This window comes from Nelusetta ayraudi, unplaced genomic scaffold (assembly GCF_046127955.1).
Source record: "Nelusetta ayraudi isolate G7.1 ecotype Tasmania unplaced genomic scaffold, CSIRO-AGI_Nayr_v1 ptg000082l, whole genome shotgun sequence".
NCBI lineage: Eukaryota > Metazoa > Chordata > Actinopteri > Tetraodontiformes > Monacanthidae > Nelusetta > Nelusetta ayraudi.
Window position 1 is genome coordinate 322,983 of NW_027466132.1, and position 14,598 is coordinate 337,580.

The following is a 14,598-nucleotide window of genomic DNA, read 5'->3' on the forward strand; positions in this document are numbered from 1 at the left end:
GCGGTGAAGAGGAGGATGCGCCGGTACCTCACGGCTGTGTGCTCAGCAGGTCCGTGTTTACTCCGTCCTCCTGTGACTTTGGTCCCAGCCTTTGGAGAACTGACTGCACGCTGGGCTAATGGCACTGTTGCTGTTGACAATAAACAACAGGGACAATAAGACTTCACATTAGTCATTGGTGTTGTCGTGTTATGTTGTGATCATATGGTTTATGAAGTTGGCTCTGAGATTTCAGTGTTTCAAATAATTTAAGCTGTTCAAAGCAATCAGCTGTAGTGGATCTGCTCGCGACCTTGTGAGCAGACTTCACGAAAAGAAAACTGGGATAAACGTCGACATCATTTGGAATACACTTGGTTACCAATAATTATTTTTTTTCTAAATTCTGAGCTTTTTAAACTGTTCTGTACTTTTGTACTTGCCTACAGTCAGCTTCACTAGGATGAATGAAAAAATGACAAACAGCGACACCCTGCGGAATATCTGTCACCATAGCACAACTTGCTCTAACCACTTGCATTAACAGAGCAGTGACCAACCAGGAGGCAGAGAAGTTTGTGCTTGATTGATAAGTTTTCCTTATCAATCAAGCATTGAACAAGGATGAATAACTCAGTGTGATGGAAGCCTTCTCATGCAACAGATCTGCGGTTCGAGTCTCGGCTTTAACGTCTTTTTTTAATTTCAAGGTAAGAAGACTCACAAACCAAGAGGAGAAATCACCAGGACGACTGGCTCAGGCTGTTGGAGGCTGAAATGTGAACCAAGAAGCTTGCAGTTCAATTCTTATTAGAGTCACTCAATATTTTTAAAGTCCAACAGTGTTAAACATTCAGTGCGTTTACATGCAGAGCTTAATCGGAGTAAGCAATAATTTGGTTTTCTCGTCCAATAAGAGTTCTCACCTTGTCCCCGTATACATGCACCTGAGAAATTCAAATTATTGACGGGAACGTGTCCTCCTCCCAACACTAGGGGGTGGTGTGAATCTTTTCAGCTGGTCAGCTGCTTTCGGTTGACATATTACATCATTACGATATTTACGATAGTACGTAATGTACGTGTTACTTACTGTGCAGATAAGGTGTACCCTATTTCTCGTGCTCATGGTGATTTTAAAAGGCAGACAAGAATGTTTTATGCTGTTGGAGGGCTACAACAACAGAATGTCTTCGATGCTACGCTTTGTGCCATCGCTACTGACCCGAAACTCTCATTCTCGTTGGATGCGTGTTTGGAGCACAGACTGGTGGGAGAGGGTCATATTGAAGGAGTTTTCGGACACGGAATGGAAAGACAATTTCCAAATGACGCGCAGATGATTCGACAAACTTTGTGGACTGATGAAAGATGTTTTAAGCCCATCGGAGTTGACTGTTGGAACGCCAATTCCTTGTCTCATTCGGAGTTCTCGAATTCCAATCGGAGTTCTCAAACTCCGATCATAATCGGACTAAGGCAATAATAAGAATTTCTCCAGTGCCATGTAAACGCACTGATTAAGAAAATCTGGGACTTCTAGTACTTGAGGAACCCCGAAACCCTAACCATAACCCTAACCCTAACCCTAACCCTAGCTTCAGGCTTATCGTTAACCCTAATTCAATGCAAGTCTATGGGGTGAAACTTCAACTTTGTCCTAGAGACATGGGGCCACTTGCTTTTTCATCAGGAGCCCCCAAGGAGCGCCCATGCAAAATCTGGGACTTCTAGTACTTGAGGAACCCCGAAACCCTAACCCTAACCCTAACCCTAGCTTCAGGCTTATCGTTAACCCTAATTCAATGCAAGTCTATGGGGTGAAACTTCAACTTTGTCCTAGAGACATGGGGCCACTTGCTTTTTGATTAGGAGCCCCCAAGGAGCGCCCATGCCAAATCTGGGACTTCTAGTACTTGAGGAACCCCGAAACCCTAACCCTAACCCTAACCCTAGCTTCAGGCTTGTCGTTAACCCTAATTCAATGCAAGTCTATGGGGTGAAACTTCAACTTTGTCCTAGAGACATGGGGCCACTTGCTTTTTCATCAGGAGCCCCCAAAGAGCGCCCACGCCAAATCTGGGACTTCTAGTACTTGAGGAACCCCGAAACCCTAACCCTAACCCTAACCCTAGCTTCAGGCTTATTGTTAACCCTAATTCAATGCAAGTCTATGGAGTGAAACTTCAACTTTGTCCTAGAGACATGGGGCCACTTGCTTTTTCATCAGGAGCCCCCAAAGAGCGCCCACGCAAAATCTGGGACTTCTAGTACTTGAGGAACCCCGAAACCCTAACCCTAACCCTAACCCTAGCTTCAGGCTTATCATCAACCCTAATTCAATGCAAGTCTATGGGGTGAAACTTCAACTTTGTCCTAGAGACATGGGGCCACTTGCTTTTTCATCAGGAGCCCCCAAAGAGCGCCCACGCCAAATCTGGGACTTCTAGTACTTGAGGAACCCCGAAACCCTAACCCTAACCCTAACCCTAACCCTAGCTTCAGGCTTATCGTTAACCCTAATTCAATGCAAGTCTATGGGGTGAAACTTCAACTTTGTCCTAGAGACATGGGGCCACTTGCTTTTTCATCAGGAGCCCCCAAGGAGCGCCCATGCCAAATCTGGGACTTCTATTACTTGAGGAACCCCGAAACCCTAACCCTAACCCTAACCCTAGCTTCAGGCTTATCGTTAACCCTAATTCAATGCAAGTCTATGGGGTGAAACTTCAACTTTGTCCTAGAGACATGGGGCCACTTGCTTTTTCATCAGGAGCCCCCAAGGAGCGCCCATGCCAAATCTGGGACTTCTAGTACTTGAGGAACCCCGAAACCCTAACCCTAACCCTAACCCTAGCTTCAGGCTTATCATCAACCCTAATTCAATGCAAGTCTATGGGGTGAAACTTCAACTTTGTCCTAGAGACATGGGGCCACTTGCTTTTTCATCAGGAGCCCCCAAGGAGCGCCCATGCCAAATCTGGGACTTCTAGTACTTGAGGAACCCCGAAACCCTAACCCTAACCCTAACCCTAACCCTAGCTTCAGGCTTATCGTTAACCCTAATTCAATGCAAGTCTATGGGGTGAAACTTCAACTTTGTCCTAGAGACATGGGGCCACTTGCTTTTTCATCAGGAGCCCCCAAGGAGCGCCCACGCAAAATCTGGGACTTCTAGTACTTGAGGAACCCCGAAACCCTAACCCTAACCCTAACCCTAGCTTCAGGCTTATCATCAACCCTAATTCAATGCAAGTCTATGGGGTGAAACTTCAACTTTGTCCTAGAGACATGGGGCCACTTGCTTTTTCATCAGGAGCCCCCAAGGAGCGCCCATGCCAAATCTGGGACTTCTAGTACTTGAGGAACCCCGAAACCCTAACCCTAACCCTAACCCTAACCCTAGCTTCAGGCTTATCGTTAACCCTAATTCAATGCAAGTCTATGGGGTGAAACTTCAACTTTGTCCTAGAGACATGGGGCCACTTGCTTTTTCATCAGGAGCCCCCAAAGAGCGCCCACGCAAAATCTGGGACTTCTAGTACTTGAGGAACCCCGAAACCCTAACCCTAACCCTAACCCTAGCTTCAGGCTTATCGTTAACCCTAATTCAATGCAAGTCTATGGGGTGAAACTTCAACTTTGTCCTAGAGACATGGGGCCACTTGCTTTTTCATCAGGAGCCCCCAAGGAGCGCCCATGCCAAATCTGGGACTTCTAGTACTTGAGGAACCCTGAAACCCTAACCCTAACCCTAACCCTAACCCTAGCTTCAGGCTTATCGTTAACCCTAATTCAATGCAAGTCTATGGGGTGAAACTTCAACTTTGTCCTAGAGACATGGGGCCACTTGCTTTTTCATCAGGAGCCCCCAAGGAGCGCCCATGCCAAATCTGGGACTTCTAGTACTTGAGGAACCCCGAAACCCTAACCCTAACCCTAACCCTAACCCTAGCTTCAGGCTTATCGTTAACCCTAATTCAATGCAAGTCTATGGGGTGAAACTTCAACTTTGTCCTAGAGACATGGGGCCACTTGCTTTTTCATCAGGAGCCCCCAAAGAGCGCCCACGCAAAATCTGGGACTTCTAGTACTTGAGGAACCCCGAAACCCTAACCCTAACCCTAACCCTAGCTTCAGGCTTATCGTTAACCCTAATTCAATGCAAGTCTATGGGGTGAAACTTCAACTTTGTCCTAGAGACATGGGGCCACTTGCTTTTTCATCAGGAGCCCCCAAGGAGCGCCCATGCCAAATCTGGGACTTCTAGTACTTGAGGAACCCTGAAACCCTAACCCTAACCCTAACCCTAACCCTAGCTTCAGGCTTATCGTTAACCCTAATTCAATGCAAGTCTATGGGGTGAAACTTCAACTTTGTCCTAGAGACATGGGGCCACTTGCTTTTTCATCAGGAGCCCCCAAAGAGTGCCCACGCAAAATCTGGGACTTCTAGTACTTGAGGAACCCCGAAACCCTAACCCTAACCCTAACCCTAACCCTAGCTTCAGGCTTATTGTTAACCCTAATTCAATGCAAGTCTATGGGGTGAAACTTCAACTTTGTCCTAGAGACATGGGGCCACTTGCTTTTTCATCAGGAGCCCCCAAAGAGCGCCCACGCCAAATCTGGGACTTCTAGTACTTGAGGAACCCCGAAACCCTAACCCTAACCCTAACCCTAGCTTCAGGCTTATCATCAACCCTAATTCAATGCAAGTCTATGGGGTGAAACTTCAACTTTGTCCTAGAGACATGGGGCCACTTGCTTTTTCATCAGGAGCCCCCAAGGAGCGCCCATGCCAAATCTGGGACTACTAGTACTTGAGGAACCCAGAAACCCTAACCCTAACCCTAACCCTAACCCTAGCTTCAGGCTTATCGTTAACCCTAATTCAATGCAAGTCTATGGGGTGAAACTTCAACTTTGTCCTAGAGACATGGGGCCACTTGCTTTTTCATCAGGAGCCCCCAAGGAGCGCCCATGCCAAATCTGGGACTTCTAGTACTTGAGGAACCCTGAAACCCTAACCCTAACCCTAACCCTAACCCTAACTTCAGGCTTATCGTTAACCCTAATTCAATGCAAGTCTATGGGGTGAAACTTCAACTTTGTCCTAGAGACATGGGGCCACTTGCTTTTTCATCAGGAGCCCCCAAGGAGCGCCCACGCAAAATCTGGGACTTCTAGTACTTGAGGAACCCCGAAACCCTAACCCTAACCCTAACCCTAACCCTAACCCTAGCTTCAGGCTTATCGTTAACCCTAATTCAATGCAAGTCTATGGGGTGAAACTTCAACTTTGTCCTAGAGACATGGGGCCACTTGCTTTTTCATCAGGAGCCCCCAAGGAGCGCCCATGCCAAATCTGGGACTTCTAGTACTTGAGGAACCCTGAAACCCTAACCCTAACCCTAACCCTAACCCTAGCTTCAGGCTTATCGTTAACCCTAATTCAATGCAAGTCTATGGGGTGAAACTTCAACTTTGTCCTAGAGACATGGGGCCACTTGCTTTTTCATCAGGAGCCCCCAAAGAGTGCCCACGCAAAATCTGGGACTTCTAGTACTTGAGGAACCCCGAAACCCTAACCCTAACCCTAACCCTAACCCTAGCTTCAGGCTTATTGTTAACCCTAATTCAATGCAAGTCTATGGGGTGAAACTTCAACTTTGTCCTAGAGACATGGGGCCACTTGCTTTTTCATCAGGAGCCCCCAAAGAGCGCCCACGCCAAATCTGGGACTTCTAGTACTTGAGGAACCCCGAAACCCTAACCCTAACCCTAACCCTAGCTTCAGGCTTATCATCAACCCTAATTCAATGCAAGTCTATGGGGTGAAACTTCAACTTTGTCCTAGAGACATGGGGCCACTTGCTTTTTCATCAGGAGCCCCCAAGGAGCGCCCATGCCAAATCTGGGACTACTAGTACTTGAGGAACCCCGAAACCCTAACCCTAACCCTAACCCTAACCCTAGCTTCAGGCTTATCGTTAACCCTAATTCAATGCAAGTCTATGGGGTGAAACTTCAACTTTGTCCTAGAGACATGGGGCCACTTGCTTTTTCATCAGGAGCCCCCAAGGAGCGCCCATGCCAAATCTGGGACTTCTAGTACTTGAGGAACCCTGAAACCCTAACCCTAACCCTAACCCTAACCCTAACTTCAGGCTTATCGTTAACCCTAATTCAATGCAAGTCTATGGGGTGAAACTTCAACTTTGTCCTAGAGACATGGGGCCACTTGCTTTTTCATCAGGAGCCCCCAAGGAGCGCCCACGCAAAATCTGGGACTTCTAGTACTTGAGGAACCCCGAAACCCTAACCCTAACCCTAACCCTAACCCTAACCCTAGCTTCAGGCTTATCGTTAACCCTAATTCAATGCAAGTCTATGGGGTGAAACTTCAACTTTGTCCTAGAGACATGGGGCCACTTGCTTTTTCATCAGGAGCCCCCAAAGAGCGCCCACGCCAAATCTGGGACTTCTAGTACTTGAGGAACCCCGAAACCCTAACCCTAACCCTAACCCTAACCCTAGCTTCAGGCTTATCGTTAACCCTAATTCAATGCAAGTCTATGGGGTGAAACTTCAACTTTGTCCTAGAGACATGGGGCCACTTGCTTTTTCATCAGGAGCCCCCAAAGAGCGCCCACGCCAAATCTGGGACTTCTAGTACTTGAGGAACCCCGAAACCCTAACCCTAACCCTAACCCTAGCTTCAGGCTTATCATCAACCCTAATTCAATGCAAGTCTATGGGGTGAAACTTCAACTTTGTCCTAGAGACATGGGGCCACTTGCTTTTTCATCAGGAGCCCCCAAGGAGCGCCCATGCCAAATCTGGGACTTCTAGTACTTGAGGAACCCCGAAACCCTAACCCTAACCCTAACCCTAGCTTCAGGCTTATCGTTAACCCTAATTCAATGCAAGTCTATGGGGTGAAACTTCAACTTTGTCCTAGAGACATGGGGCCACTTGCTTTTTCATCAGGAGCCCCCAAGGAGCGCCCATGCCAAATCTGGGACTTCTAGTACTTGAGGAACCCCGAAACCCTAACCCTAACCCTAACCCTAACCCTAGCTTCAGGCTTATCGTTAACCCTAATTCAATGCAAGTCTATGGGGTGAAACTTCAACTTTGTCCTAGAGACATGGGGCCACTTGCTTTTTCATCAGGAGCCCCCAAAGAGCGCCCACGCCAAATCTGGGACTTCTAGTACTTGAGGAACCCCGAAACCCTAACCCTAACCCTAACCCTAACCCTAGCTTCAGGCTTATTGTTAACCCTAATTCAATGCAAGTCTATGGAGTGAAACTTCAACTTTGTCCTAGCGACATGGGGCCACTTGCTTTTTCATCAGGAGCCCCCAAAGAGCGCCCACGCCAAATCTGGGACTTCTAGTACTTGAGGAACCCCGAAACCCTAACCCTAACCCTAACCCTAGCTTCAGGCTTATCATCAACCCTAATTCAATGCAAGTCTATGGGGTGAAACTTCAACTTTGTCCTAGAGACATGGGGCCACTTGCTTTTTCATCAGGAGCCCCCAAGGAGCGCCCATGCCAAATCTGGGACTTCTAGTACTTGAGGAACCCCGAAACCCTAACCCTAACCCTAACCCTAACCCTAGCTTCAGGCTTATCGTTAACCCTAATTCAATGCAAGTCTATGGGGTGAAACTTCAACTTTGTCCTAGAGACATGGGGCCACTTGCTTTTTCATCAGGAGCCCCCAAAGAGCGCCCACGCAAAATCTGGGACTTCTAGTACTTGAGGAACCCCGAAACCCTAACCCTAACCCTAACCCTAGCTTCAGGCTTATCGTTAACCCTAATTCAATGCAAGTCTATGGGGTGAAACTTCAACTTTGTCCTAGAGACATGGGGCCACTTGCTTTTTCATCAGGAGCCCCCAAGGAGCGCCCATGCCAAATCTGGGACTTCTAGTACTTGAGGAACCCTGAAACCCTAACCCTAACCCTAACCCTAACCCTAGCTTCAGGCTTATCGTTAACCCTAATTCAATGCAAGTCTATGGGGTGAAACTTCAACTTTGTCCTAGAGACATGGGGCCACTTGCTTTTTCATCAGGAGCCCCCAAAGAGCGCCCACGCAAAATCTGGGACTTCTAGTACTTGAGGAACCCCGAAACCCTAACCCTAACCCTAACCCTAGCTTCAGGCTTATTGTTAACCCTAATTCAATGCAAGTCTATGGGGTGAAACTTCAACTTTGTCCTAGAGACATGGGGCCACTTGCTTTTTCATCAGGAGCCCCCAAAGAGCGCCCACGCCAAATCTGGGACTTCTAGTACTTGAGGAACCCCGAAACCCTAACCCTAACCCTAACCCTAGCTTCAGGCTTATCATCAACCCTAATTCAATGCAAGTCTATGGGGTGAAACTTCAACTTTGTCCTAGAGACATGGGGCCACTTGCTTTTTCATCAGGAGCCCCCAAGGAGCGCCCATGCCAAATCTGGCACTACTAGTACTTGAGGAACCCCGAAACCCTAACCCTAACCCTAACCCTAACCCTAGCTTCAGGCTTATCGTTAACCCTAATTCAATGCAAGTCTATGGGGTGAAACTTCAACTTTGTCCTAGAGACATGGGGCCACTTGCTTTTTCATCAGGAGCCCCCAAGGAGCGCCCACGCAAAATCTGGGACTTCTAGTACTTGAGGAACCCCGAAACCCTAACCCTAACCCTAACCCTAACCCTAGCTTCAGGCTTATCGTTAACCCTAATTCAATGCAAGTCTATGGGGTGAAACTTCAACTTTGTCCTAGAGACATGGGGCCACTTGCTTTTTCATCAGGAGCCCCCAAGGAGCGCCCATGCCAAATCTGGGACTTCTATTACTTGAGGAACCCCGAAACCCTAACCCTAACCCTAACCCTAGCTTCAGGCTTATCGTTAACCCTAATTCAATGCAAGTCTATGGGGTGAAACTTCAACTTTGTCCTAGAGACATGGGGCCACTTACTTTTTCATCAGGAGCCCCCAAGGAGCGCCCATGCCAAATCTGGGACTTCTAGTACTTGAGGAACCCCGAAACCCTAACCCTAACCCTAACCCTAGCTTCAGGCTTATCATCAACCCTAATTCAATGCAAGTCTATGGGGTGAAACTTCAACTTTGTCCTAGAGACATGGGGCCACTTGCTTTTTCATCAGGAGCCCCCAAGGAGCGCCCATGCCAAATCTGGGACTTCTAGTACTTGAGGAACCCCGAAACCCTAACCCTAACCCTAACCCTAGCTTCAGGCTTATCGTTAACCCTAATTCAATGCAAGTCTATGGGGTGAAACTTCAACTTTGTCCTAGAGACATGGGGCCACTTGCTTTTTCATCAGGAGCCCCCAAGGAGCGCCCATGCCAAATCTGGGACTTCTAGTACTTGAGGAACCCCGAAACCCTAACCCTAACCCTAACCCTAACCCTAGCTTCAGGCTTATCGTTAACCCTAATTCAATGCAAGTCTATGGGGTGAAACTTCAACTTTGTCCTAGAGACATGGGGCCACTTGCTTTTTCATCAGGAGCCCCCAAAGAGCGCCCACGCCAAATCTGGGACTTCTAGTACTTGAGGAACCCCGAAACCCTAAACCTAACCCTAACCCTAACCCTAGCTTCAGGCTTATTGTTAACCCTAATTCAATGCAAGTCTATGGAGTGAAACTTCAACTTTGTCCTAGCGACATGGGGCCACTTGCTTTTTCATCAGGAGCCCCCAAAGAGCGCCCACGCCAAATCTGGGACTTCTAGTACTTGAGGAACCCCGAAACCCTAACCCTAACCCTAACCCTAGCTTCAGGCTTATCATCAACCCTAATTCAATGTAAGTCTATGGGGTGAAACTTCAACTTTGTCCTAGAGACATGGGGCCACTTGCTTTTTCATCAGGAGCCCCCAAGGAGCGCCCATGCCAAATCTGGGACTTCTAGTACTTGAGGAACCCCAAAACCCTAACCCTAACCCTAACCCTAACCCTAGCTTCAGGCTTATCGTTAACCCTAATTCAATGCAAGTCTATGGGGTGAAACTTCAACTTTGTCCTAGAGACATGGGGCCACTTGCTTTTTCATCAGGAGCCCCCAAAGAGCGCCCACGCAAAATCTGGGACTTCTAGTACTTGAGGAACCCCGAAACCCTAACCCTAACCCTAACCCTAGCTTCAGGCTTATCGTTAACCCTAATTCAATGCAAGTCTATGGGGTGAAACTTCAACTTTGTCCTAGAGACATGGGGCCACTTGCTTTTTCATCAGGAGCCCCCAAGGAGCGCCCATGCCAAATCTGGGACTTCTAGTACTTGAGGAACCCTGAAACCCTAACCCTAACCCTAACCCTAACCCTAGCTTCAGGCTTATCGTTAACCCTAATTCAATGCAAGTCTATGGGGTGAAACTTCAACTTTGTCCTAGAGACATGGGGCCACTTGCTTTTTCATCAGGAGCCCCCAAAGAGCGCCCACGCAAAATCTGGGACTTCTAGTACTTGAGGAACCCCGAAACCCTAACCCTAACCCTAACCCTAACCCTAGCTTCAGGCTTATTGTTAACCCTAATTCAATGCAAGTCTATGGGGTGAAACTTCAACTTTGTCCTAGAGACATGGGGCCACTTGCTTTTTCATCAGGAGCCCCCAAAGAGCGCCCACGCCAAATCTGGGACTTCTAGTACTTGAGGAACCCCGAAACCCTAACCCTAACCCTAACCCTAGCTTCAGGCTTATCATCAACCCTAATTCAATGCAAGTCTATGGGGTGAAACTTCAACTTTGTCCTAGAGACATGGGGCCACTTGCTTTTTCATCAGGAGCCCCCAAGGAGCGCCCATGCTAAATCTGGGACTACTAGTACTTGAGGAACCCCGAAACCCTAACCCTAACCCTAACCCTAACCCTAGCTTCAGGCTTATCGTTAACCCTAATTCAATGCAAGTCTATGGGGTGAAACTTCAACTTTGTCCTAGAGACATGGGGCCACTTGCTTTTTCATCAGGAGCCCCCAAGGAGCGCCCACGCAAAATCTGGGACTTCTAGTACTTGAGGAACCCCGAAACCCTAACCCTAACCCTAACCCTAACCCTAGCTTCAGGCTTATCGTTAACCCTAATTCAATGCAAGTCTATGGGGTGAAACTTCAACTTTGTCCTAGAGACATGGGGCCACTTGCTTTTTTATCAGGAGCCCCCAAGGAGCGCCCATGCCAAATCTGGGACTTCTATTACTTGAGGAACCCCGAAACCCTAACCCTAACCCTAACCCTAGCTTCAGGCTTATCGTTAACCCTAATTCAATGCAAGTCTATGGGGTGAAACTTCAACTTTGTCCTAGAGACATGGGGCCACTTGCTTTTTCATCAGGAGCCCCCAAGGAGCGCCCATGCCAAATCTGGGACTTCTAGTACTTGAGGAACCCCGAAACCCTAACCCTAACCCTAACCCTAGCTTCAGGCTTATCATCAACCCTAATTCAATGCAAGTCTATGGGGTGAAACTTCAACTTTGTCCTAGAGACATGGGGCCACTTGCTTTTTCATCAGGAGCCCCCAAGGAGCGCCCACGCAAAATCTGGGACTTCTAGTACTTGAGGAACCCCGAAACCCTAACCCTAACCCTAACCCTAACCCTAGCTTCAGGCTTATTGTTAACCCTAATTCAATGCAAGTCTATGGGGTGAAACTTCAACTTTGTCCTAGAGACATGGGGCCACTTGCTTTTTCATCAGGAGCCCCCAAAGAGCGCCCACGCCAAATCTGGGACTTCTAGTACTTGAGGAACCCCGAAACCCTAACCCTAACCCTAACCCTAGCTTCAGGCTTATCATCAACCCTAATTCAATGCAAGTCTATGGGGTGAAACTTCAACTTTGTCCTAGAGACATGGGGCCACTTGCTTTTTCATCAGGAGCCCCCAAGGAGCGCCCATGCTAAATCTGGGACTACTAGTACTTGAGGAACCCCGAAACCCTAACCCTAACCCTAACCCTAACCCTAGCTTCAGGCTTATCGTTAACCCTAATTCAATGCAAGTCTATGGGGTGAAACTTCAACTTTGTCCTAGAGACATGGGGCCACTTGCTTTTTCATCAGGAGCCCCCAAGGAGCGCCCATGCCAAATCTGGGACTTCTAGTACTTGAGGAACCCCGAAACCCTAACCCTAACCCTAACCCTAACCCTAGCTTCAGGCTTATCGTTAACCCTAATTCAATGCAAGTCTATGGGGTGAAACTTCAACTTTGTCCTAGAGACATGGGGCCACTTGCTTTTTCATCAGGAGCCCCCAAGGAGCGCCCACGCAAAATCTGGGACTTCTAGTACTTGAGGAACCCCGAAACCCTAACCCTAACCCTAACCCTAACCCTAACCCTAGCTTCAGGCTTATCGTTAACCCTAATTCAATGCAAGTCTATGGGGTGAAACTTCAACTTTGTCCTAGAGACATGGGGCCACTTGCTTTTTCATCAGGAGCCCCCAAGGAGCGCCCATGCCAAATCTGGGACTTCTAGTACTTGAGGAACCCCGAAACCCTAACCCTAACCCTAACCCTAGCTTCAGGCTTATCGTTAACCCTAATTCAATGCAAGTCTATGGGGTGAAACTTCAACTTTGTCCTAGAGACATGGGGCCACTTGCTTTTTCATCAGGAGCCCCCAAGGAGCGCCCATGCCAAATCTGGGACTTCTAGTACTTGAGGAACCCCGAAACCCTAACCCTAACCCTAACCCTAGCTTCAGGCTTATCATCAACCCTAATTCAATGCAAGTCTATGGGGTGAAACTTCAACTTTGTCCTAGAGACATGGGGCCACTTGCTTTTTCATCAGGAGCCCCCAAGGAGCGCCCACGCAAAATCTGGGACTTCTAGTACTTGAGGAACCCCGAAACCCTAACCCTAACCCTAACCCTAGCTTCAGGCTTATCATCAACCCTAATTCAATGCAAGTCTATGGGGTGAAACTTCAACTTTGTCCTAGAGACATGGGGCCACTTGCTTTTTCATCAGGAGCCCCCAAGGAGCGCCCATGCCAAATCTGGGACTTCTAGTACTTGAGGAACCCCGAAACCCTAACCCTAACCCTAACCCTAACCCTAGCTTCAGGCTTATCGTTAACCCTAATTCAATGCAAGTCTATGGGGTGAAACTTCAACTTTGTCCTAGAGACATGGGGCCACTTGCTTTTTCATCAGGAGCCCCCAAAGAGCGCCCACGCAAAATCTGGGACTTCTAGTACTTGAGGAACCCCGAAACCCTAACCCTAACCCTAACCCTAGCTTCAGGCTTATCGTTAACCCTAATTCAATGCAAGTCTATGGGGTGAAACTTCAACTTTGTCCTAGAGACATGGGGCCACTTGCTTTTTCATCAGGAGCCCCCAAGGAGCGCCCATGCCAAATCTGGGACTTCTAGTACTTGAGGAACCCTGAAACCCTAACCCTAACCCTAACCCTAACCCTAGCTTCAGGCTTATCGTTAACCCTAATTCAATGCAAGTCTATGGGGTGAAACTTCAACTTTGTCCTAGAGACATGGGGCCACTTGCTTTTTCATCAGGAGCCCCCAAAGAGCGCCCACGCAAAATCTGGGACTTCTAGTACTTGAGGAACCCCGAAACCCTAACCCTAACCCTAACCCTAACCCTAACCCTAGCTTCAGGCTTATTGTTAACCCTAATTCAATGCAAGTCTATGGGGTGAAACTTCAACTTTGTCCTAGAGACATGGGGCCACTTGCTTTTTCATCAGGAGCCCCCAAAGAGCGCCCACGCCAAATCTGGGACTTCTAGTACTTGAGGAACCCCGAAACCCTAACCCTAACCCTAACCCTAGCTTCAGGCTTATCATCAACCCTAATTCAATGCAAGTCTATGGGGTGAAACTTCAACTTTGTCCTAGAGACATGGGGCCACTTGCTTTTTCATCAGGAGCCCCCAAGGAGCGCCCATGCCAAATCTGGGACTACTAGTACTTGAGGAACCCCGAAACCCTAACCCTAACCCTAACCCTAGCTTCAGGCTTATCGTTAACCCTAATTCAATGCAAGTCTATGGGGTGAAACTTCAACTTTGTCCTAGAGACATGGGGCCACTTGCTTTTTCATCAGGAGCCCCCAAGGAGCGCCCATGCCAAATCTGGGACTTCTAGTACTTGAGGAACCCTGAAACCCTAACCCTAACCCTAACCCTAACCCTAGCTTCAGGCTTATCGTTAACCCTAATTCAATGCAAGTCTATGGGGTGAAACTTCAACTTTGTCCTAGAGACATGGGGCCACTTGCTTTTTCATCAGGAGCCCCCAAGGAGCGCCCACGCAAAATCTGGGACTTCTAGTACTTGAGGAACCCCGAAACCCTAACCCTAACCCTAACCCTAACCCTAGCTTCAGGCTTATTGTTAACCCTAATTCAATGCAAGTCTATGGGGTGAAACTTCAACTTTGTCCTAGAGACATGGGGCCACTTGCTTTTTCATCAGGAGCCCCCAAGGAGCGCCCATGCCAAATCTGGGACTTCTAGTACTTGAGGAACCCTGAAACCCTAACCCTAACCCTAGCTTCAGGCTTATCGTTAACCCTAATTCAATGCAAGTCTATGGGGTGAAACTTCAACTTTGTCCTAG